A 27,014-nucleotide genomic window follows, 5' to 3' on the forward strand; every position below is an offset into this window, starting at 1 on the left:
TGCAATTCCCACAGAGGTCAGAAGAGGGTGTTATATTTCCCTGGAACTGGAGTTACAGAAGGTTGTCAGCCGCCATGTGCATGCTGGGAATTGAACTGGGTTCTCTGCAAGAGCAGCCGGTCCTCTTAACTGTTAAGCCATTTCTCCAGCCCTGAAATCAGTTTTGAGAGGTGTTTTAGTTACATTTGTTCCAGCTTTGGCCATTTTTATGTAAGAAGTTCATGTTTATTCAAAAGTTATATATATATGATTCCAAGAGAAATTTAGCTTCCAGTTTGCTCTTTGTCCCATCTTCAAACTTTTAATTAATCTCAGATTTATTCTTCTAATGTATCTTTCAAATAAGAACTAATATGTACAGTTTTGTTCTTCTTGTATATGAGAGGAGAAATTGAAACAGTGCTGTGGCTTTGTTTGTTTTATTTCTCCATCTAGCTGAGTTTCAGGATGTTCTAGTACATCAATCTCTCCTCCTCTTTCCTCTAATCTTCCTTTTTTCCTTCAAGGTGGACTAGTATTTTATATAATTCATTTATAATATTTTCTTATGATAAATAGTATCCCATGGGTAACGCTTGATCATTTATCTTGTTTGTATACCTATGTCTCTGGTGTAGATTCCTAGAAGTTAAATTTTGTGGATCAAAGTTCAGGACATGTTAAATAACGTCAGATGTTGCCAAACTGTGGCTTTCGGAGCCTGTGGTATTCTTTCCAGCAATGATTCGCACAGGGATGCCTGTTTCCCCCAGTTTCACCAACAGAAAGCATTATCTAGTTTGTGAATTTTTACCAGTCTAATAAGTAGTGATATCTCACAGCAATTATGGAAAAATTACATTTACCTTGTTATAATCAAGTTGTCGACTTCTTATTTATTTAATTTATTGTCATAAAGTCCTTGAGCAAAGTGTTGGGTTTAATATAGACAGTTCCATTCAATTATATCATGAACTTTGACCATATTCACTCCAGTCATCTCCCCTTGCTTCCCTCCCCCCGTCACAGTTATACAAAAGTCTAGGACTTAGAAATAAGAGAAATCAGTCAATATCAGTCTTTCTGTGTCTGGCTTATTTTGCTTAAGATGATCTTCAGGGCTGAGGAAACGGCTCAGCAGTTAAGAGCACTGGCTGATCTTGCAGGGGACCGGGGTTTGATTTCCAGTACACACAGCATGGCTAACAGCCATCTGTAATCCAGTTCCAGGGGATCCAATGCCCTCTTCTGACCTCTGTGGGCATTGCATGACACAGGGACATTGCGTACGTGCAGGCAATACACATAAAATAAGAATAATAAATAAAATGTTAAAGTATTATCTTCAGTATCCATTATGTATTTATTTTCTAGCAAGTGACATAATTTCATTCATCTTTTGTGGCTGTCTAAAATTTCATTGTCTATAGAGACCACATTTTCTTTACCTATTCATATGTTAATGGATACCAGTCTGAGTCTATAACTTGGCTAGTGAATGTTGCTGCATTAAGCGTGGATACTATGGTGTTTCCCTGGTGTGATGACTCAGAATCTTTTGGGTATGTACAAGAAGTGGTATAGCTGGGTTAGAGGGTAGTTTTATTTTTAGTTTTTTTGAGGAACTTGCCTACTGATTTCCATAGCGGCTGGTCAAATTTGCATTCCAGACGGCAGTTTATGAGGGTTCCCTTTACCCCACACCCTTGGCAGCATTTGTTGATTTGTGGATGTTTAACTGTCTTTGCATCCCTGGAATGAAGTCCTGGGTCAAGATGAATGATATTTTTGGTGTTTAGTTGAATTTGGTTTATAAATATTTTACTGAGAATTTTTACATCCATGTTCATCAGGGAGACTGTCTATAATTTTTTTATGGCCTTGTCTGGTTTTAGTATAAGACTGATTTCATAAGATGCCAGCGTTCCTTCCCTTTCTATTTTATAGAGTAGTTTGAAGATCATTAATGTTAGTTATTTAATGGGCTGAGAGACTTCAGCTGTGAATTCCTCTGGGCCTGCTTTTTCTCTTAATTGGGAGATGTTTTATTGCTGCTTCAATCTTGTTGCTTGTTATAGGTTGAATTAAGTTTGTTTCTAGCTTCTTTGTCCAATTTTGGTAGGTTTTGTGTGTCCACAAATAGTCATTTCTTTTATATTTTTCCTATTTATTAGGATTCAGGCTCTCGAAGTATTCATTAACAATCCTCTGAATTTCATTGATGCTTACTGCCTCCTCATCTCTAATTTGAATTTGGGTGATCTCAATCTTTCTTTCTTTTTTTATACAAAATCTCATGTAGCCTAGGCTGGCCTCAAACTCACTGTGTACCTGAAACTGGCATTGGATTTCTGATATTTCTGCCTCTTTGTGTTATAGTCAATGTGTATATTCAGAACCACGATTTATTTAGACTTATAACCAGAATACCAGACAGAGTTCATGCCACCGTGTGCCACAAACGCCCGGAACAGAGACAGAAATGGAATCTTTGAGTTGTGCTAGAGAGTTGGAAGTTTGAGAAGTGAGAAGGTAGTGCATTAACACCCTAGAAACTCAAACTGCCTTATATCTTACTTTCATAGAGTAGGATTTGTAGGGAGGGAGACAAAGGCAGTCATTGTACAGCCCAATCTTGCCCCTCTGGCCAGGTGGCCAACCACCTATCTGAGACCTTGAATATATGTGTTCTCTCATTACCATTCTTGACACTCCACTATGGATATCTGGGCTTAGGAATTTCTTGGAACACCAAGTCTAGTTAGTGTCTGCTGGTATCACTGTGTGCTTCATCTGGACTGGAGACTTAACTAAGAACAAACAAGCCTTTAACAGTATATACATGTTAATCTATTAATAGCATGTAAGTGCAGATTCCTTTCTACAATATAGAGCACAAAAGTGTTCCTATACAGTACACAAGTGTCCCTGTCCATCCTCTACCCACCATCTCTCACTCTTCTATCTGCAAGATCTCCTGGGTCACATTTCATCAGGGAGCCGAAGGTAGAAACTTCAGGGCAGAAACCTGGAGGCAGGAGCTGGAGCACAGGCCATGGAGGATCTCTACTTACTGACTTGCTCCCCTGGCCCCTGCTCAGCCTGCCTTCCTATGAAACACAGACCCACCTGCCCAGGGGTGGCACCACCCACAGTGGACTGGGCCCTCCCACAGCACTCAACAATCAAGAAGATGCCCCACAGACATGGCCACAGGCCAGTCCAATGGAGATAATTCACCAATTGAGGCTCCCTCAATCCAGGAGTGTCAAGTTGACACTGAAGCTATCCGCAATCTGTTTGATAAGATGGCACCCTGCTGCTCCACATCCTGTTCATTGTGAGCACAGCTTCCTACCAGTAAGAGAATTCTCCAACACATAGTTACAACAACGAACAGTTATTGTTAAAGGATAAAGAGTAGGAAAATCAGGAAGCCTTGTAAGGTAAGAAGAGATCCCGTTGCTGATGATACTGGTAATGCTGCCACTTGAGGGAGATGAGGGCACATCATACATGGAAGAGGTAGACTTATCCCTGCCAGGAGAACCACTTGACCAAAATGTTCAATACTTATCCTCATTCCTTCTGATAATGTATTTTTGCAGGATTTTTGAGTTCATTTTTATTAATAGTTAAAAAAGAAAAAATCTGTGTGGCATGATCTCTAAAGTGAAGAAAAGATTTCTAAGTGATTCTGTGATACCTTAGACAGCCAAACAAAATTAGCAATGCTTTTCCTAATGACATCTTAGCTTATTTTAATCTGTTGGTAGAACATTTGTAAGATGAAATTTAGTCCTTATATTTACAGACAAGTGTACCATATACCACTCATCAAAGAAGCTTCTTTTTGCAATAGAATGAGACTATTAGAGAGTTCCACAATTGGTCACACACAGAGAATATATGTCTGAGAGATGCCCAGCCTTAAGTGACACATCTAAACAACTAATGCTCATGGAACATAGCAGAACAGGGGGTAGAGAGAATACTAATAGATCTCTCAACTCTCACCAGCAAAGCTCCCTCATACAACAGAGTGTGATGCTCTCAGAAGGCCACAACTGACTAACTTTTAAAGAATAAGAGACTGCAGAGTGTGTGTCTCTGGATAGGATTTCTATATTAAATCTCACCCATCAATGGCTCAGGGACCATTGTGGAAGAGGGGGTGGAAAGATTGTAAGAACCAGGTTTCAGGACACCAGAAACTTGCTCATATGAACTAGCAACAATGGTGACAGCGTGCACATGACCATGCCCACTCAATCAGATGAAAACTCAGCCTAGAACAAGGAAAATGGGCAGCTGGTCCCAACCCTAGCCAAGGAACTATTGGCAACTGATAACTGCAGGATGAGGGAGAGAAGATCTTCTTTAAGGGAGTGACTATAGATAGACTGACTAGACTCCAGTGGATGAACTTGCACCAGGGAATATCTGGGTACAAATGCTTGACTGGATAGGACTTAACATATATGACAGAATGTATGAAATCCAATGGGGGAACTGTGGGGGGTACGGGTGGGGGAGGGGTTCTAAATTTGATTTCATCGGTTATATGAAATGCACAAAAACTCATAAAAAGGTGTAATGTAACTTACTGTTAACTTTGTGGTCTAAAGTGTTTAGACATCAAGCTGGATTCCCCAGTAGAACAAATCATTTGTTGTCATGTTTAAAAGAAAAATTACTAAAATGGCTTGAGTTTCATCTTTTAGAATCCACTTTAAACATTTCCATTCCCTATTATTTCTGCATGTAGTAGTCCTAGAAGTAAGTATGAAAGCTGATCCAGGTAGATGGGAAGAACTCCTCATGTGGCTTGTTTTCTAAAGTAAAGAACAAAACCCTGAGCTTCACCTGGGTGACTCAGAAAGGCTTATGAATGGATTCGTCCTGTCCAACCCACATTCTGCTTCAAAACGTAAATAGAAATGAGATAAAAAGAAAAAAGCCAAAAACTGAAGAAATCCTCTCTCTACATTAGAGATAGTTCATGAACCATCTTAACTTTTCTTTATATATAAACAATTTTTAGTATGTACTGTAAAAAAATGCATTCTCTGGCAGATTTGTAATGTCTTCTCTTCTACCAGGGCAGTGGCAATCCCCCTTCTTTCTTTTTATACTTCAGTTCTGAGGGATTTGTGTTGATATGTTGGACTTTGTGTAAAAACTCTCAAATTATGATTGTATCTGAAGCAAATGTCATAAAAAGAATAGAAATAAGAACCAAGGTTGGGAGACATTCATTAGTGTTAGGTCACCACACATAAGAACCATTTCTCCATAACCTCTTGGCTTTAGTTACTTTGGAAGGGCCAGCATGAATGATTCCATTTTTGTTGTTGGCTTTAGGTCTTGATATGTAGCTCAGGCCACATAGCATACAGCACCATGCCCAGCATGAGTTCTTGTGTTCTAACAGCTTTCCTCCTTGTCTCTTGTCTCAGAATAATTCTGTTTGAAGACATCTGTGATGAATCATCTTGTGGTTTGTTTTTGACTGTTCCTCATTGCTGAAATAAGATGTCCTGATTGATCTGATCTGATACCATATTTGGGGGAGGACAGAGTGTAAGTGATAGATGTCAAGGAGTTAGTGCCAATAAATGCATTGTGACAAAATTCAAGTGACTAAGAAGTAAAGAAGTGGCACTTATACCAGCTCCATCTGGAGCCTCTTTCTAAATTTAATTCTGTCTGTCCTGTGGGTGATGCCCTAGCATCTCAAACAAAATTATAGCTCAGGTTCTTTTGATAGATGCCGTAAGAATTTGATAGATGTTGCAAGAATTCCAGGGGCATCTGCTTCCCAGAAGAACCAGGGAACTAGCAAATGGTTCCTGCCCCGCCCCTCACCGAGGAGCAAGGGGAAGCAAATAAAAAGAGAGTAGTCCAGTAGTGGTGATTAGACAGGAGATTCTCTACTGGGGCTAATGATGGCAGACTGAACAAAGTGTATATTCATTAAAAAGACAACACCTGAAAAGAATAAGTGAACAATTTCTAATGTTGTTTCTCTATGTTGTATATATTAAGGATTTATTTATAAAGATATATTATATACATGTATATGCCCATGTGTGTATGTCTCTCACAAGGATATTTTCTGGTTCAAACATAAATATTGAGTCTTATGATCAATGAATATATAGACTCTAGATTTAATATTGTCTTTTTGTGAACAATACTGGTTTTAGTCTTGATATGTTTACAATGTACATACATACCAAGGTAGATATTAAAATGCCTCATGTCATTATTTATAACAGAAGTCATTATCTTTAGCAGTAAATCAACATTGAGTGACAATTTTATCTTTGCATCTTAACAATGACAAAATGTATATTTCATAAGGTGACAAAACTTTGAAATCATGCAAAAGTATTTCTAAATATAAGCCAGTCATTTAGTTTTTTTTTTAATCTTTTATGTCCGCATTTTATATTTTGCTGGGGAAAAAAACTAGTTTAGAAATTTGAGCATTTAATGAAAGGATATTTAATAATATTTAATATTTCAATAATTTAATCACCTTTTAAATACAAAATCTTACCTCCCTTGTAAACCTGTAGGAAGTTTTATTTTTCAGTCTTAGTCTCCAGTAATAACATTTGAAAGCAAATTCTTGCATAACCAGTTTTTTATTTAACCCAGACTTTACAATGGCCTCTTTAATGCCTGTATTTCTTATAGGCTTGGGTAAGATAAAGAGACTTAAGGTAATAACCTGTTTATCTGACCCTTGGGAAATAATCTACTTATAAAATTGTGTGTGTGTGTGCCACGTTTAAAAAAATCTGTTTATTCCTTGCTGGAACCTGGGCTGATCCTTGACTTGGCTGCTGTGAATAGTTCTGTAATCAACATGAAGTTTCAGATACCTCTGCTGTATGTTGACATTGATTTCCTCCAGTGTGTGCTCATTAACTGGGCCCTAAGAGAGTTCTCTTTTTTTGGTTTTGAGGAACCTTTTTCCTGATTTGCATAGTGACCAAACTCATTTGCATTTCTACCAGCTGTGTGTGACGGTTCCTTTTTCTTTGTATCCTTGCCAAACATTTTGTTTTGGGTTTTCTTCGTGGAAGCCGGTCTGACTGGGGTGAGATGCGGTCTCAGTGTGCTTTTGGGGTGCCTTTCCCCGTGGCTGTGGCTGGTTAATGTTTCCATGATTTATTCACCATTTGCACTTCTTTTGACAACTGTTCTATTAGTTTGCCCATGTATTGATTGGCTCACTTGTTCTTTTGGTGTGTAAGTTTTTGAGTTCTCTGTATACTTGATAGGTAAAAATCTGGTGGAGAGCGAGCAAGTGGACGCTGAGGCACCCAGACACAGATAGAACTCTCAGCGGGATAGAGCTTTATTTTGCACGGGACGTGTTCCCTTCGGGGAAGGGAAAATGTCAGCCCACGGGTTCTGAGCTGGGACTTATATACGGGGGCTTCAGGGTGCGGGGAGGGGGGTTTGGGAAAAAGCAAGCAGGGGGAAGCAGGAAAAGCAGGGCTTGTAAACCTGGCTCCGATCAGTCCTGCCGGCCAGGATCTGGGTCAGGAAGTGTTTACTTTTTTGTCCTCTTAAGATAAGGGAAAAAAGCTGCTGTGCTAAACAGCTCCTAAAATCTCTGGTTAACAGGTAGAATCTGCTTATCTTGTCTTTGGAGATCAGAGGAAAGGCAGGCTGCTTCTTAGAAGAGTCTGTTTCCCTTGACTTCAAAGGCCAAGGTGCTTATCAGCTCAGCTCCCTTTTTCAGGCTTCAAAAGTCCATAGGTCCCTGTTGGGGAGTGGCGGGGGGGGGGTGCTGTTTGAAACCCTAATATTATTCTGGATACGAATCCTGTTTGATGAATAGTTGGCTAAGCTTTTCATCCATTTCCGTGGCTGCTTCATCAGTTTCTTGTTTGTTTGACCAAGTGGAAGCTTCTCAGTTTGATGCAAGGGCATTTGTCAATTCCAGCACCTGAGCACCAGGCTGGGGGACTGCAAACCCGAGGTAGGCTTGGGTCCCTATGGCAAGAGGTGGTCTTAGAAAGAAATGAGGCCAGGACAAAAGAAGACATAGAAATCAGGTTTTAAAAAGAGAAGAAACGAGAGGGAAGTATAAAATACAAGGAGAGAAATTGCATAAAAAGCGAATAAAAATTTATGTCTAAATATTTTTTATGGATTGGTTTGATTAAAAGTCTCTGTATAAAAATAAAAATGTACCAAAAAAAAAAAAAACCCCAAAACAAAAAACCAAAGGCAAAAAAAAAAAGAGAACAGGTTTCTGATCTTTTAAGGTCAATCATATGGGCAGCAGTGGAAAATTTTGACCTTTGCTGACACGCTCTGCCGGGAGGACAGAATCTGTGTGGTATTTGGCTTCCCCTCTTCTTTTGTCCCATTCTTCTAGCAACCACAAGGTGTGGTTTGTGGGCAGAGACATCTGTGATGAGCTCTTCAGGGCCAGGCACGGTAGATGGCGGGTTTCCACTGGCTGCTGCTAGTCTCTGATGCCTTTAGACCTCTGTTTGTCGGGTAGCCCTGTCCGAGTACAGTGCTGTGCACTGTAGTGGAATGCTCCATGTTCTCTGACTTTCCACAGCTTAGCCCCTGGATGCAATTACTGGTAACTGCTTCCTTCCCCCTCAGCTCTCCCAGCTCTTCTTGCTAACTTCCTTAACTTCCTTCCTTAACTGATGGCCCCAAACAGGAAGCATTGTTACTTCTCCCATGACTACACCTGGGGTCACCATGTTCATGTCTTGTCTCTGACACAGTCTTTCCCTTGTAGCTAATTTCAGACATTACTGGATTAATGCATGAATTTACTGGGAATTCTCAGAGCTAGGACAATGCAGGGAACCAGACCAGGGTCCTGTTGTCTATATAACATAATGGCGCTAAGAAAGTTCTCTCTCATTCCTTGTATTCAGGTGCTGTGCTGTGGTGGGAATCCATTTTGAGAGACTCCTATCTGAGTCTCCAACTTTAGGAATCAAAGTTCCCTGCACTGTCCTAGCTCCTTTTTCTATTCCACTCTTAAAAATTTCTTTTAAAGGAGATTTTTTTCTGTCCACAACTGAGAAGATGGTATATTTTCTGAGGCTCTTGATATTTGTTCTTGTATGTCTGCCTTCTGCTGCACTCTCCACACTTCTCAGGTAGCATTTCCCTTTGTTCTGATCTGCAAATTCTTTTAAGAAATAAGGCTATGGGGCTGGAGAGATGGCTCAGTGGTTAAGAGCACTGACTGCTCTTGCAGAGGACCTGGACTCGATTCCCAGCACCTACATGGTGGCTATGAACTGTCCTTAACTCTAGTTCCAGGGGAATCCAAAGCCCTCTTCTGACCTCTGCGGCATTGCGTGACACGGGTGCACTCACATACATGCAGGTGATACACTCATACACATAAAATAAAAATAATAAATAAAATATTAAAAAATAAGGCTGTACATCTCATACACCACATCTCAATTATATTTAGACCACCTCCCCTATGTACCCTTCTGCAGCGCCCCACCAGATTTCATGTGTTCTGTCATATATGTTAAGGCCTATGGAGTCAAGTGTGTATACCTGGGTGTCTCAGTGTGAGTTCATCCACTGGAGCCTGGTCAGCCCATTTAGCATCACTCTCTTAAAGAAGACCAACTTGTCAACCGTTCTTCAGCTAAGGTTAGAACTTTTTACCTTTTTCTGGTGGCTATGCTGGGTTTTGTCTGATTTGAGTTTGCATGGGTCTATGAAGTACATAAAAATTCATATATATGTATATAAAGATGTTTTCTAAAACAAAAAATCCATATTGATTATAGGGTAGTGCTTTTGAACACATGTATCTGTAGAGTTTTTCTTACCCCCATGGTTATATTGTGTTTATGTTTTATGTTGTTTATTGAAATCTTCTATTGCTGGCATTTTACACGTTTGAGTAAATCAAAGAAATAAAAAATAAAACAGATAAGACTGCATCTATTGGTCACTGAAACTTCAATGCTTTTCCAGCATCATCCACCTTGAAGGGTAACTGCTCCGCAGCTGTTTCAGCTCTGTCATCTGAAGATCATTGGTTATGGCCAATAGTTCACCATTTTCCTGAATCCGTGAAACTTTTATTATGGTAACATTTTCATTGACAGTCGAGCTGTCCCACCTTGTCCAAATAGGAGCAAAGTGAATCCCCATCTTAGATTCTGACGCCTCTCATTCATTTTTTTCACTTTTCTATTTTGTTGACCTATTTAATGATATAGCAAAATAATAGGCATCTTTTCTATTTACTCATATTAGCAAGGGTTTATCTAGTATGACTCCCCTCCCCAAGTCATTCACGCCTCATATATACAGATAAGTTATATAGCAATCGCTATCTTATAGAATGTTTTAGGAAGGAATCATTACTGAATTTCCCTAACAGGCATCTCTGCATTTATGGAGATGATCATAAGGTATTTTCATTAGTAGTTTATTTTGAAGGACCAAAGTTCAGGAATAAGTGTTACTTTCTGTGCTTCAATGCTTAGAATAATAAATCTTCCCTGAGATAATAAATGTCTTTGATTAATGGGAACAACAAAACTATGGTGGGAAAAAAAACGAGAACTGAATTAACTACCTCAAAATCTCATCCGGCTGTACTGTGTCCTTGCACAGTGCTTGTGTGAGGGTTAGCAGCTATGGATTTTTTTTTATCAGTGTTTTCATGCATACCACGAGAGGATTCTGGAATCCATTAGAAGCAATCACTGATGACTTTACATCACTTATATTCAGGATCTTGATTCTGGGTCTCTTCTCATTATTTTTGCCTTGGGTGGTCTTCTAATTAACTTTCTGTTGCTGTGATAAAACAATTCAGAAGAAAAGGGTTTATTTCATCTTGTAACAGTGGCCATGAATGAATTTTAGAGTAATGTGGACACGGGCTGAAGACCATGCTCTGTGACCTAGGGACTGTGTTACCCAGGCCAACAAAAAGTTCAGTGTCAGGAATGGAGTCTGAAGGGACAGTGAAATAGTGTTCCTATGGCTTTAAAAATATACTTGGTGAATTAAGCTGAACTTTGAGCATGCATGTCTGGAGAGCCTTGTGTCTCATGAGAAAGTTTATGCAAAATGTTTGCTGAGGAGATAGCTCTAGAATGCCAATTCTCTCCTAGTTTCTCAGGAGACATGTTTAGCTCCCAAGAAGACATATTATGGAGATAATGTAATCTTGCTCATTTTATTTTGAGGAATTGTTATAATGTTATATTATTATTATATTATTATAGTCATATTATTATCATTCGGTGTTCTGTAAACATTTGACCATAGTGCTCACGTGTATAAGAAGCTGACATGTGACTATGATTCTTACTAGCATGATAATACAAGCAGAGCTGCTGATGCAATCAGCACTTGGTTATTTATCAGTTCTGTGGTAACCTCCTGGTGACCACAGGTGGGGCTGGAACAGGGACCTGAACTTCAGGGCGGAGACCCTCCACAGTTAGTCAGTCAGTCAGTCAGTCAGTCAGTCAGTCAGTCAGTCAGAGGTAAGCTACATGGGAAGTTACAGGGTACACGCAGAGGCACCAGGGCTGCCAAAAAATAAGAATGGGACAAACTGAAACTAAGGCCGTTCGGCTGGAGGATTAGCTGAAACTTGTGAGCCCTTTTAAAAACACTAGAGGTTCGCACTATCAAAATGCTAACCCACCTGTGCTGATCACCGCTTAACAGTTTATGGACCACGAAGACTGGATTCAGAGTGAGAGTCAATTAAGATATGATGACCAGACAATTGGATAAATTAGAGCAGGTTATGTTATTCGAGTTTCTCCACCTGGAAAGACGGCTGCCCCATTCAGTAAAATAAAATAGGAAACCCATGAACCCTATGTTGATTTTGTTGCTAAGTTAGAGGAAAATCCATAAAAAACCAGTTTCCTGTGCTGATGTCCAGGATATACTGTTAAAAAATTTTTAGCCTTTGATAACGCTAATACTGGGTGCCAATGGGTGTTACGCCCTGTTAGGGTTGCTCATAGGCGTTTAAAATATTATATTCGATCTGGCAATGGCATTGGCTCCCCTACTTGTAATACTAATTTGTTAGCTGCTGCCTTGCAGGGCAGAACAAAAGGAGTAAAATGTGGGAAAAACAGGACCCTTTAAAAAGGATTGTTGAAAACCATCAAAAGGCTGGAGCCTCTGCCCGCTCAGCTTCCCCACAAATATGCCCCAGATGTTTAAAGAAAAGAAAAGAAAAGAAAAAGACATTGAGCTAATCAGTGCTGATCTAAGTCTAACAAAGATAGTAATCTTATTACTAATATAACTTTGGGAAATTCCCATCCAGGTCCAGCCCTGGGGCCCTAGGAATAGATGCAGGGAAATTAAAATGGCCTAATTAAGCTGGGGCCTATTCCCTCTGGCTTGGTTGCTATGAGCATTTAAACAAACACACAAATAGGAACAATGACCCTTTAAATGTTTGGTCTCTATGTAATCTTACAACTTTGGCTGCTCAACCTTACAGACACCCGCTCCTTCAAAAGCAAATGATTAAAAGATTTTATAGGAAGAGAGGGATGAAATTCCTCAGTCTGGGGGTTAATAGGCAAATGCTTTGATGTTTATTTATTAGCGTGGACCACAAACTATTGTGCTTTTTCCAACGAACTTAATGTTAAATGTTAAATGTTAAAAAAAAAAGCCTTTCTCAGCCTGTGACCAGAGCCCCAGTGATTCGGCCAGGTTGGTTGCTAATGTTTGAGCCTGGGATAAATAATATAAAAGGAAAGAAATTTAAACTCTAAATTCATCTTTAATAATAAAAATTAATCTTAGAATATGTTTATATTAAAGTACATTTATAATTTATAATATTTGCTATTGTTAATTTAATTCTTGACAAACAACTCACATTTTTAAAAGCCTTTCATCTTAATTTCAACAAAACAGGATACAGTAAGTGGCTTCCTTATAATCTTGTTCAGACCTATGTATGATTGATTAATTATCTTATAAATTTAAAAAACTTAAAGAGAAAAAGAAAAGCACCATCATCACTTATTTTCCTGTTTGTAAAAAGTTTTAAAACTAAAAGTACTAAATTTTAAAAAAGAACAGAGTTATTGATAAGGGAATGTCTTTACAATATCTTGAAAGGTGAGTTTCTATTTAAATCTTCAAGTAAAATCTGAGAATATACACCCTTATTTTTTAACTTTCACAAAACTTTACTGAGAATTTCATACATGCATATAAGGTGTTTTGATCAAATCCATGCCTACTCCCTCCCCTCCAACATTCCTCCCTCTGAAGAGGTAACCCTAAAATCTTTTAAGGATTAGATACAAGCTCCCAAATACTTTTGACATTTTTGGCCTTTGGAACAGAGTATGTTGCTAAGAGGCCCAAGGACATTATGACCTTTAGCCAAGAAACTGGCCACTTTTCTTTGGGGTCTTTTTACCCTGTCTAGCCTATTCCTACCTCCTATTCTTATCACACCATCCTCTGAAGAGGTTACCCAAATTGATGATGGGGAATTGGGATGCAGACCACTCTGATTTCTTCCATGCTGAACAGGGACACAGGGTGAGGCAATTGGGGTACCCCTTCAGTGGTTCAATCTAAAGAGTCCCAAATTGCATAACTCAACTATAGGGAAAAAGGAAGGTCTTTGACTGGTGCCTGGGAGATGCGAAGGAGACAAAGGCAAAAGTAATTATCATTGCAAGCTCTAGACAGGGAACTAGAAAAAAGTCAGAACAGGGCAATTTTCAAATGTTCATATGAAAGTCCATTGGAGTTTCTTGACAAGGGCTTCCAAGAGCACCCCTCTATTGGGTTCTTCCTCATTTTTCTTTTGTCTTCCAAGGCCGGACCAGTTGGCTGGGAAGAGTGGCTGGATATATGCTACTCTTCATAAAATTTTGCACTTAACCCATGGTTATTGTCAGAAACAAAAAAAAGGGGGAAACAATTTCTTAGTAACCCCCATAAGTGAATTCTCACAGCAGGTGAAAAATTTGTGTATGAATGTTATTATGTCTCATGGTATGAAAACAGGAAATGGAAAGGTGCAAGGGAGTGGTGAAAGGATCAAAAATGGAAATATTTTAGTAAAGAAAGATTTATGGGGGCTGAAGAGATGGCTCAGGGGTTAAGTGCACCGGCTGCTCTTGTAGAGGACCCATTCGATTCCCAGCACCCACATGGCGGCTACGAACTGTCCTTAACTCCAGTTCCAGGGGATTCCAAAGCCAGGGAAATCCGAAGCCCTTTTCTGATCGCCACGGCATCGTAAGACACAGGTGCACTCACATACATGCAGGCAATACACTCATACACATAAAATAAAAATACTAAATGAAATACATTTTTTTAAAAAAGAGATTTGTGTATGAAGATGAAGATGACGGGTTAATAAAAATGTTTGAGCAAGTGATAAAGGTCTCAGAAAGTTTATTAAAGGCGGAATGTTTTAAATGTTTGGACTACAGATAGGTGAATGCCTAACACACCAAATTGAGAGACATTAGAAAAATATGAAAAAAAATGTTTGTTTGGTAGATAGGACAAAGATTTTGCTGAAAAATTTTGAGAGCCAGGATGGTGACACACACTGTTGGTCCCTGCAGACGGATCACTGACTGCCTGGGATGGTCTGCATAATGAGCTTATCGTTGTGCAGTTCTTTCTTATGGGGAAACATTCAAATATTGTTAACAGTCAGCTTTTTCCCTTTAGCTAATAGCCTTGGATAAGACTCCAGTTACTGTAACCTTCTTTGTAGCTGGGACAAAGGATAACTTGCCTGTTCCTCTCTATAGGGATAATATTCAATAAAGAGAAGGGCTGAAAATAAGTTAAATTACTGAAAGCAAACACTGCCCCTGGAAGTCAGGTACTACTGAGATGCTGTGTTATTACTATGATAATTGCTGTAACACACACACACACACACACACACACAAAAGAAAGAAAAAAAGAAAAAAAGAAAAAAAACCAAACAACCCAAAACAACAATAAAAAAAACAAAAACCAAAACAAAAATGAACACACACACACACACACACACACACACACACACAATACCACCCCCAAAACAAAAGCTTTTCAGTCTACTCCTTTGACTTGTACTGCATACCTAGTTACAGCCTCAGATTGGATGGATGCAGACAAGTATTGGGGTTACTTATAGCTACTGGCAAATATCCTTTGTGTTTCATATTATGCAAATGTTACTTATGGGATTTTTTTTTTTTTTTTACAAAACATGATAGAATGATAGATGCTTGAGATTGTCATTAGAACACAGGGTACTTTCTTTTGCCCATAACAAGATAATTTGGCTCAGGAAGAGCTAGGTTTTGCTTCCCTGTACCAGATGGGTACAGTCCAGATGAAAACAGCTATTTCAGTGAGCTTGGTTGGGATCCTGATCAGCTGATTTTCCAGTCTACAGATATGTGATATAATCCCCTCCTTCCTATGCTTGAGATTGTCATTAGAACACAGGGTACTTTCTTTTGCCCATAACAAGATAATTTGGCTCAGGAAGAGCTAGGTTTTGCTTCCCTGTACCAGATGGGTACAGTCCAGATGAAAACAGCTATTTCAGTGAGCTTGGTTGGGATCCTGATCAGCTGATTTTCCAGTCTACAGATATGTGATATAATCCCCTCCTTCCTTCCGAAAGACTATAAATTAAAAAAGGGGCAGAAGGACTGTAAGAAAAGAGACTACTTTTGTTTGTAATAGAACACCCTTCTTAAAATTTCCAAGGTCAAAGTTCAGTCAGACCTGTATTTAAATTAGTTCTTATTAACAATTATAAAGACTGGCTTAAGAATATTTTTTTATTGAGCTTTTAAAATCTCATACATTTCACACTCAAATCCAGACCCCCTCCCCCATCCATGCCTCCCCCATCCCCTACCAAACCCTATGCACTCTGCCATACATGCTGAGTTCTATTCATTCAGGTGTTTGTACCCAAATGTCCTTCAGTGTGCATCCACTGGAGTCTGGTTGCCCATCCAGTGGTCATATGTAAGTCATACTCTCCCTCGCCCAGCAGCAATCAGCCTCAAATAGTTCTCAACCTAGTGCTGGCCTGCCACTTCTATCTTACCTCCCCTTCCGGCCCTTGTTTAATTGAGCTGACGTGGGTCCTACACTTGATGCCATCACTGCCACAGACTCACATGAGCAAGCTTCAGTGGCCTGGAAGCCTTCACCTCCCTGTGTTCATGAGCCAGACCTAAATCTTACAATCTTTCTGCCTCTTCTGCAATGGTCCCTGAGCCATGGGTGGGTGACGTTCCATAGAGGAGTCCCATCCTACACTCTACAGTCTCTTATTCTCCAAAACTTGGCCAGTTGAGGCCTTCTGTGTGTAATGCACTCTGATGTACATGGAAGCCTCACTCGTGAGAGTTGAGGGGTGTGTTAGCCCTTTCTCTACCCCTTATTATGCTGTGTTCCATGAGCCTCAGTTGTAGAGTTTTGACAGATGTGTCACCTAGTACTGAGCATTTCCCAGACATATGCTCTCTGTGCCTGACCAGATGTGTAACTCTGTAGTAGCCTCCATCTGTTGCAAGAAGAAGCTTCTTTGATGAGTGCTGTATGACATCCTGTCACTCTAAGGGAGGTCTTTTCTGTCTGGCACTGAGTTCCCTGCCAAGCAGCTCCCAGGCACACATACACATTTATGTTCAGACACACTATGTGCATTTCTCAGTGTTTCTAAGGCATCACTTTTCCCTTCTGGTTTCTTAGCCTGCTGAGATCCACTCATCTCCACTCTTTTTTCTCCCATCTGGTCTCCCTCCTCCCTCCCTCCCTAGTCACAGTGCCCCCATTATTCCCACCCTCCCCTCAATACCTCCCAACTCTCGCCATCTTTCCTCTCCTGACTTCCCTCCCTCCCCCCACACCATGGTCCCTGCATGTCCCTCCCTCCCCTCCTCCCTGCCCATTACTCCCACTTTTTCCACCTCCCTCAGGTGACATCTGCTCCCTACTGTCTCCCTTTCAGGTTGTTTCTTGTCCTTTACCTCCATGTGTTCTTTCCCTTTACCTGGCTCCTGATGTTACACCAGAATTTTTACACTCACATCTAAGGGAGTGGTGCTACAATCCACAAATGAGGGAGAACATATGCCACTTGTTTTTCTGTGTGTGTGTTACTTCACTTAACATAACATTCTCTAGCTCCATCCATTTACCTGCAAAATTTCATAATTTCATCTTTTCATACTACTGAGTAGAGCTTTATTGAGTAGATGTACCACATTTTCATTAACCATTCATCAGTTGAGGGACATTTAGGCTTAAGAATTTTCGTTCAAGCTTTACATGTTACACAATAATTAAAAGTACCAAACTTGTGTTACTAACCTAACAGGATGTTTAATAATCATATTTGGAGGCCTATACTAATCTGAACAGAAGGACTTAAAGGAACAATATTTTGCTTCTTGCCCTCCAAGGCCAACTAAGTCCCAAAGTGGGACATCTCAAAATGTCCGTAACAGGAGTCACCTGTCCAGGTCCAGTCTACACCTACATAGTTTACTGATGCCTCACCTACAGAGGTAGCCTGTACAGGGCCCACTTATAAAGTTCTTGCTAGCCCATTGATTCTGGTCATCAAAATGAACTATGGGCCACATTTCTTCCTCAGAGACATTCACAATCCTGTTTACATTGCTTCTGACTGCCTATGCTGCTCATAGGGTTTCATTCCTGGAAACAGTAACTATTGTACCTCATAAAATGAAACCAATTTTATAGCTCTTTTCACATGTTCAAAATGTAATCTGTCAAACAGATAATCCCTTCCATGTCACCCACATCCAAGCATTCATCTTTATCTGGACTATTGTCTACAAAAAACTGACAAACTGATTCTTTGGTGACACCCTCTAGCTTCCTTTGAAAGCCCATCAGTGGCGTTCTGTGTCTTTGATTGTGATCTATGCTCTAAATATACTTCTTCCCCTTTACCTCTAGGTGTTAATCTGTGGGTCTTTCCCCTTGCATGCTATGACAGATGAATGTTACTATTGTTCCTGAAATTGGATGTCTTATATATGTTCATGTTATTGTGGATATTTACTCTTCAGCCTCCTGGGCCACAGCGCTTCCAGGAGATAAAGTGACATATGTAATTGGTCCTTTGTCACAAGCATTTGCTATTTGAGGTATACCAAAAGAGATTAATACTGATAATGCAGCACTAATCATTCTCCCCACTTGCAACACTTTTTTGCTTCCTTCGGCATAGTTCATAAGACAGGTATACCTTATAATTACACAGGACAAACAATGACGGAAAGAAAACATACTACTTTAAACAGTAGTTACAAAAACAAAAAGGGGGATATTAGGGATTCTGGACACACTATGCACCAGGTTATCTAGAGCTTTATATACTTTAAACTTTGAAATTTTAGCAGAAGATGGGATCAATGCAATGGAATGCCATTGAGAGCAGGAACTGCAAGGCCAGACCTTACTTCTGGTGCTGGTATGGTATAAACAGCCTGGCCATGATTTGTGGCCACCTGGATATATTAAGGTGTAGGGCAAGAGATATGCCTGTATCTCTACAGAAGCAGGGAGTGTCAAGTGCATTGTTTCTATCCTTAGGGTCTGTTGTTTTGTGCAAAAATGGGAAAGAGGTCTTCAGTCAGGTGAATGGTGGTTTGGGAAATTGGTGGAATACCTCCAATCAGTCAGCCAGAAATAATACTAACTTCAGTATCTTCAAGGATACTTTAGAGATTAGAGATTCTGGTGCTTATGCATGTGCTAAGATGAAGAAGGGAAATCCAGACATCATTTACAAAACTGTTAATGTCATAATTCCCCTGGTATAACTTACTGTCTCTAAAGGGCTGGAGTCCAATATATGGTTGCATTTGGCTCAAATTGGGCTCCAGAAAACTTCTTTCTGTGTACAGGGGGATCTATCTATTCCTGGTCTCCTCAAGAGGAACTTAATGATGTTAGGTGTGACTCATCTTGTTTATCAAAATATTGCACATGATAGTATTGATACACAAGATAAGTATGTGTCACAAGCCTCTGAGAATTTTTCCGCTGCTTTACTTTGTACTCTCATTGTCTTTGCTTTAATTGCAGTTGACTGCTATATCTTTGTAAAACTAGTTCTAACCATACCTTATCTAAAGGCAAATTGCTCCCCCCTCGGCTGGGGCTTTTTGTGTGAGAACCATCCCTATTGGGCTTTATCTACTCAATATGTTGGTGTGTGCAGACTTGGAAAAATTGCTCTGGTACTGTTGATTCCCCAAAACAAGACTGCCAGGTTTCTGCTCTCTCCTGTCAGGCTGCAATGATAATCTTCTGCTACTTGATTCTACCGCTGTGGCTGTGACATCAGTTTTTGTGCTCCCTATTCCTGGACTTGTTACAGGCATATAGAAAGAAGTTGCAAAAATGACCTGTATTCTCAGTAAAACCACCAGTATAACCACTCGGATCCTGGGGAAGATCAGTCAGGAGCTGGAAGAACTTCAAGTTGCTGTGCTACAAAACCAGTATACCATAGACTCCCTTCTTCTTTTTCGGTCTTTTTGAGACAGGGTCTCCCTGTAGCCCCAGCTGTCCTGGAACTCACTATGTAGACCAGGCAGGCCTTGAACTTACAGAGATCCGCCTGCCTCTGCCTCCCGAGTGCTGGGATTAAAGGCGTGCGCCACCACACCAGGTGACTCTGCTTTTAAAAGAACGCTTGGACTGTGAACAATTTCCTGATACGTGTTGCTTTAATATTTCTGATAAGCTAATCAAATTGAACAGCAAGTACGGTCTCTTGAGTAGTTGATTGCTAAAATTTCTATGAGCTCTGTCCAATGGCCTTTGTGGTTACACTGGCTTATGCCTTTTCTTGGCCCTATAGTGGCTATTGTCCTGATTCTTGTTTGTGGGCGTGCTTCAAATCATTATGCAGACCATACACTGAACATTGGCTTTGCTGTCAGCCTATGCTTTTCTGGAAGCCATAGAAAAACAAAAAGGAGGAGATGAAGGACACCACGAAATAGTGTTCCCATGGCTTTAGAAACATGCTTGGTGAATTAAGCTGAATGTTGAGCATGCATGTCTGGATAGCCTGTGTCTCATGAGAAAGTTTATGCAAGAATGCTTGCTGGGGAGATAGCTCCAGCATGCTGGTTCTCCCCTAGTTTCTCAGGAGACATACTGATGTCCCAAGAAGACATATTATGGAGATGATGTTGCTACGCTCCTTTTATTTTGCTTGGATTGCTATATTCTAGCCATATTATTATTATTCAGTGTTCTGTAAACATTTGACCATAGTTCTCATGAGTATAAGAATCCATTTTATTATTGTTCAGCTCTGTAGACATGTGACTGTGGTTCTCACGGGTGTGAGAATAAAAGCATAGCTTCTGGTACAGTCAGCACTCAGGTGCGTGGAAGCTCTGGGTCCCTTGGTTTATTAACAGTTCTGTAATAATTCTTCAGGTCCTGTGGCTGCCCCCTGGTGGCTACAGGGTCCCTCTGTTGGAGCTGTTGACCAAGGGGGTCCGTAGACCCTCAAACAATACTGGTCATTGTCATTGCTCTTGGTTACCCCACAGAACTTGATGGTATGAACCTATTGCTGAAGATACTACATACATGAGTTGTAGAAATCAAGTGGGTATGGACCTCAAAGCTTCATCTCTATTGGCTAGCTTTCATAGCGCAGGAAGGTGCTATGCATGCTACCACAAGAGAAAAGTAATCCTCAACTTTACCAGCTGTGAACCTTAAAAGCTGCAATAATGACTGGCCTGACAAGATATGACCACTGGTGCAATAGTGGCATGGATGTTATTGGAGTAGCCAACCATTTCTGATTGGATTTAAGGCCCCTTCATAGGATGGAGCCCATACCTAGCATTGTAATCATGACTAGGAACTTGTGGCTGGACATGTCACAGACTGAAAGGGAGACCCTACTGCTACTATTCTGCTAAATGGACATAGTATTAAATGGATTCCTACTGACTTATGCTCATAGATGAGTGCATCTGTCAGCGCTCACCAGAGAGGCTTCTTGCTGTAGATGGTGGTTAACACAGAGACCCACAACTGTTCAACATGCAGAGTAAGAGACTGGAGTTCTCAGCCCTAATGGGACACTTAGAGCACACCCTCTCCTCCCAAGGCCCAGGGATCATTGTGGAAGTGAAAGTAGAGAGACTGTAATAGCCAGCAGTGGTGGATGAATACAATGAAGCAGTGTTTTACAGACACAACAGGAAAGTTGCACATATGAACCCATAATGTTTGTAACAACATGTATAAGATCTGTGAGTGCTCAAGCCAGACAAACCCACCACGGATAGGGAGTTGAGTAAGAGGCCTCGGCCTCAGCTGGGAGTCTACTGGCAATAGCTGCTGTGAGAGGCAGAGTCAGTTTCATTAAAGGTGTAGTTAGGTTGACCACACTCCAGGGGATGGACTCACACCTAAAAGTATTTGGGGAAAACAAATTAGACTCTATAGGTCTTAAAAAACTATAGAGAACCCCAATAACAGGGAGGTGAGGGCAGACCTGAGACGAGATGGGGGAGGGTTTGAATATGATCAAAATGCATTGTGTGAAATTCTCAAAGTGTATGGGGGGGAGGGAAGAACTGTGCTACTTTGAGAAATATTTTTATTCTCCCTGAGTATTGCTTCTTTTTGTGTCCTAAAAATCGTGACTGACAAAGTGTTTGTGAAAAACAAGCAAACATGAATAGATCATGACCCATAGGAAATGCTGAACAAATGGTGATATTTATAATGGTGGTGGTGGTGATGCCACTGATGATGTCAGCCTGCACGGTAGAAAGAATTTCTTAATAGAGCCTAGTGGTGAGAGGCCGGCCCTGAAGTGTAGCCATTTCTTCAGCCCATTTACTCTCGAGGAAGCAGTAGAAAGTGTACACTATTCTGCCACTGAACCATTTAAAATAAATAAAATTTATCCACAGGTATGAGTCATATTCTCTGACCTATAATTTTGAAATGCCTCCAAATCCTGGAACCCAAAAGTTGGCCTTGCGAGTTTGGTGGTTGAACTCACTGGCCTGGAATGCTGTGAGACATTCAGAATGTCCTCCTTGTCCGTCTCCCTTAGTGTGTATATTCATAACTTTATTTACACGAACATCAATGTGTCAGTTATGGGATGTTGCCTCAGACTGCACTAGAGCATTAAATAATGTGTAGTAGCAACAGCGTAGTCTTTTATAGGTGGTTATATTGGCCAGGGAGATTTCCATTAAGAGTTTGGACCTTAACTCCAGCTCCAGGGGAATCCAAAGTCCTCTTCTAATCTCTGTAGCATTACATGACACGGGTGCATACACGCAGGCAATACACTCATACACATAAAGTAAAAATAATAAATAAAATATTAAAAAAGAGTTTGGAATTGTGTTTATAAAATGATTCAAGTTTTGCTTGCTAGAGATGGAGAGTGTGCAGTTCTCTTGGATGGAGCGGAGAGCACATGAGTGTTGCATGGGTGCTGATTGCTATTCAGGGGCTGGGAGTCTTTAATTGGGGAGATTGTGATGAATGTGCTCACATCAGTACTACCATGAGGACTGTTGTGGTTGCCACTTTTGGAAGAATTTGAGGTAGTTCTCCCTGTGGATGATGATTTAAGCAGGTGAGTATTTCTGTGTGATGGTTGTATTGATGAGAATTCAAACTGAGGACAGGATTCTGTTTTACTCTCTGCTTGGATAGAGTTGCAAGGGGTGGGAAGAGACGTCCTGTAGCTGGGCTGCAGGCTCTCTCTGATTCTGACAGAAATACTGGCATTCTTCACTTTTATTTGCTGTGATGAGAACTTTGCATTTTTGAGAGGGGGAGGTGAGAGAACAAGTCTGTATGTGAACACATGTTCATATATTCTATAGCACGCTTTATCAAAATCTCCATTACATTGTCTTATCCCCTTCCATGCCCCCTCTGATCTTTATAAGTGTCCATTCCTACTGAAAACCTAGGGGATTAAAGAAAAAGTTAGTATTCTTTCATGAATACTAAATTAACTATATAACTAAATTAACTAATTATAAATTAACACCTTAAACCTGGTGTTGTGGCTCACACTTACAATCCTAGCACTTGGGAAGGCTCAGCAGGTAAAAGCACTTGCAGCCAAGCCTGATGACTTGACTTTGATTCCTGAGACCCACATGGTAAAAAGGGAGAAATGACTTCTGCAAGTTGTCCTCTGACTTCCACGTGTGTGCTGTGCCATTTGCGTGTACATGTGTATGCACATACAAATTAGATGCAATAATAAAAACTTAAAAACTATAATAAAATAAACTGCCTCCTTAGGCTTGTTTGTACTTGTGGTTTTAGGTAGGTTTCCCTCTGTCCTCCAGCTTGGCCCTCCATCTCTCCATTCTCTCGTTGGAATTACTGAGGTCACCATCACACCCAGTTATGCCTTTTGAAATTATTCCATGTCTGTATTTATCCCCCTGTTAGCACTGATGCTTGTTAAGAATTTTTGTCTTAAAATTATTAATTTATTTTATATGTATTAAGCATTTTGTCTGCATGTATGCATATGTGCATACAATGCATGCAGAGGCCAGAGGACAGTGTTGGATCTCCTGGACCTGGAGTCACAGTGTGATAAGCACCTTCTTGACCATAGTTACACCATGTTAAAGTCTAGGCTGGAATCTAACCTCTAAAACTAAAAGGCAGTTGGACCAGGGTGTGGGAACAGAGAGGTAGCTCAGCTATAAGCACGTCAACAGGCCACTGGTTGCCATGGGAACAGGTCAGCATGTCTTTGCTCCCACTAACTGCAGATTCATGACTTCTATACTATATGCTTGGCCTGATTTTGCAAAATAGGAACTGTTAGGAGGCTCTCCACCCCTAAGCTATGGAAACACTTGGAAACTTAAACTTCTAGCCCCAGACATAGTTTTTTCTGTTTAAAACTCTACCCTAACACCCACAGGGCACTGCACTTGGGTTCTGACACCCCTATGTAGCCACTGGCAAGCTAATAAAAGACTTTCATTTGGCCAAACTTTGAGTGCTCTTCTCTCGTGAAACACCTCACAAAAATGGATGGTTGTTAGCCACCACGTGGGTGCTGGGAACTGAACCATGTTCTCTACAAGAGCAGCCAGTGCTCTTATCCACTGATCCATCTCTCCAGACCCAAGAATTTTTGTCTTAATACTATGCTTACCCAAGAACTGTTTTTAATATTAAAAAGTGTTAGGGAGGAACTTTAGATAGGCTGACTAGATCTCAGTGGATGAACTTGCACTGAGGGATGTCTAGGGACACTAATAGGCCTTAACACAAATGACAGAATGCATGAATTCCAGTTGGGGATGGGGCTACAGGAGGTTGCCAGTGGGGCAGGGGGCATAAAGATGATTAAGGTGTTCTATGTTCAATAAAAAATTTACAAAAAATGTATTAGAAACTCATTTTGCAAATGGTATATGTATGCTGGTAAGAGTTCCCTCCCTCAAATCCAACCCTCTCAAGAAGCTCTTTCATATTTACCCACCCAACTGACCCCACCTGAGTTCACTATCTGTGCTTAGATGTCTCTGCTAGCTATTGGTAGCCAACATCTTATGCCCTTATGAGAACACCCTGTAGCAAATTATCTTGCTATACCCTTCCCAAAGAAAAGTGCTTTGGCAGTCTTAATACAGATACTTATTAATCAACAAATGACTAGACAGAAGTAGATGCCCGTCCAGCAGCAATGAGGTACCAGGTTCTGGTTAACAGAAGGGTGTATATATGGGTTCAAACAAAACTCCATGCATTTCACAGACATGTGTTACTCAAATCCTACAGTTCCCTTGTTTTGAACTATTGTCCTTGACCACTGAGCATCACTTGTTCACATTTTTCTAACTGAAGGTGGAAAAGGGATTTCCTGCTTGTGTGCAGCTAGCTGCTGGTGTCACAGAGAATGGTTCATCCGCTGAGGCCAAATCATGATCACTGTGTCTATCTGTTCAAGAGGCTTCAAAATGGTGTTCTAGCCAACACTGAGTGCCTGAAGAGACGTGTGTGTAGTATGTGTGTGTGTGTGTGTATGTGTGTGGTGTGTGGTGTGTGTGTGTGATGTGTGTGGTGTGTGTGTGGTGTGTGTGGGGGGTGTGTGTGTGTGTTTGTGTGTGGTGTGTGTGGTGTATGGTGTGTGTGTGGTGTGTGTGCATGGTGTCTGTGTGTTGTGTGTGTGTTGTGTTGTGTGTGCATTGTGTGTTGTGTGTGGAGTGTGTGTGGTGTGTGTGTGGCATGTGTGTGTGGCATGTGTGTTGTGTGTGTGGCATGTGTGTTGTGTGTGTGGTGTGTGTGTGTGTGGTGTGTGTGTATTGGTGTGTGTGGTGTGTGTGTGTGTGTGATGTGTGGTGTGTGTGTGGTGTGTGTGGTGTGATGTGTGGGGTGTGTGTGTGGTGTGTGATGTGTGTGTGTGATGTGTGGTGTGTGTGTGTGTGTGTGTGTGTGTGTGTGTGTGTGGTGTGGATGTGTGTGTGTGTTGGAGAATATCTCTTTCAGGGGACAAGACATCCTTACGGACACAGTGGTCTCCGTTTAAGGCTTGTCCTGCCTCCCTTTGGACCCGACGCATGTCCCCTCAGTCTCCTTAGATGCACTTTTGACGTCTGTTCTGATGTGTACCTCAGGTTCTGGGGTGTCCTAGCGGGACCTTGTTCTCACGCTGTCTCTTGACCTCTGCACTCTGCTTTTATGGATGGTCTCTGGTTTCCACACAAGCCAGGAGCCCAACAAGGTCTCGTAAGTGCTGCTACTGCAGTACGCATTTTGTGTTCATGGGGACTTTCTCCGTTATTTATCAGAGACCAAACAGCTAAAATAGCAGTTCTGATGAATGATCAACAGCTCCATGTCACTAGCGCTATTTTAAATCACCTTAGCTGCTCAGCTCCTTACGAGTGATTTCACATATGAATTACCCATGTCAATATTATCTACTACTTAATATGTGTAAGTTTATTTCACAGATGTTCATTCTTAGTGTATTATCCTTTCCATATTTCTCAGGTCAACTTTGATACCTCAAATTGATACATAATTAAAACACCTCTATTTAATGCCTGTGATATATAGTCAAAATGGTATTGGACATACACTTGTGTAGACACTGCCATATTCATGGTCTAGGATTCTGTTACTGCAGGAATTTCTTTTGTGCTTTTCTTTGCAGCCAGTCTTGCAATTCCACTCAATGCACAAACAGCTGCTCATCTATTTTAACTCATGAGTGAACAGTTTTTTTTCTCTAATATAGAATAATCAATTACATTACGTTTTCTTTTCACCCTCTTTGATCTCATTCATGCTTCCAAATGAAGCCAGACATGGTTGAACAGATCTTTGACTTATCTTCACATAGGTGGAACTGGTAAAAGAAAGGAACCAGAAGCTCCTCCCAAGCCCATATGACCCCTGAGGAACAGATCCTCAAATGAACTTAAGTGTAAAAATAAATTGATTTATTTGGGCCAACTATATGGTCTTAAATACCCCAAAGGAAAGTATAACCAAAGAATAAAGTCATCAGTATACTTCTTTAAGGGTCTATATGCATAGCTAAAGGCTACATAACAAGCAACAATGCCACACAGGCAATACCTTCCTTTGAGTTGTTGGCCAGGGTGGCCAAAGCGAATCCTAGATAGTAACCCAGATTAGAACTGGGAAAATGAACAGCAGACCCCAATCTTATCTAAAGGAATATTGACAACTGATTACTGCTAGATGAGGAACAGCTAACCCTCCTAAAACAAAGACCTTTAGATAGGCTGACGAGATTCACCAGAAGGGCAAGTAGTGGGGAATGGCTGGGGGTGCCAACAACAGAGTAGACAGTAGCAGGGATATCAGAGTATAAGGGCTTTAGTGCGGGGAGGGAGGCTATGGGAGGGTGCCATCTGGGAAGTGGGTGTATAGTTGAATAAGATGGTTTGGGA

Source organism: Nannospalax galili, unplaced genomic scaffold (assembly GCF_000622305.1).
Source record: "Nannospalax galili isolate Female #2095 unplaced genomic scaffold, S.galili_v1.0 scaffold615, whole genome shotgun sequence".
Taxonomy (NCBI): Eukaryota; Metazoa; Chordata; class Mammalia; order Rodentia; family Spalacidae; genus Nannospalax; species Nannospalax galili.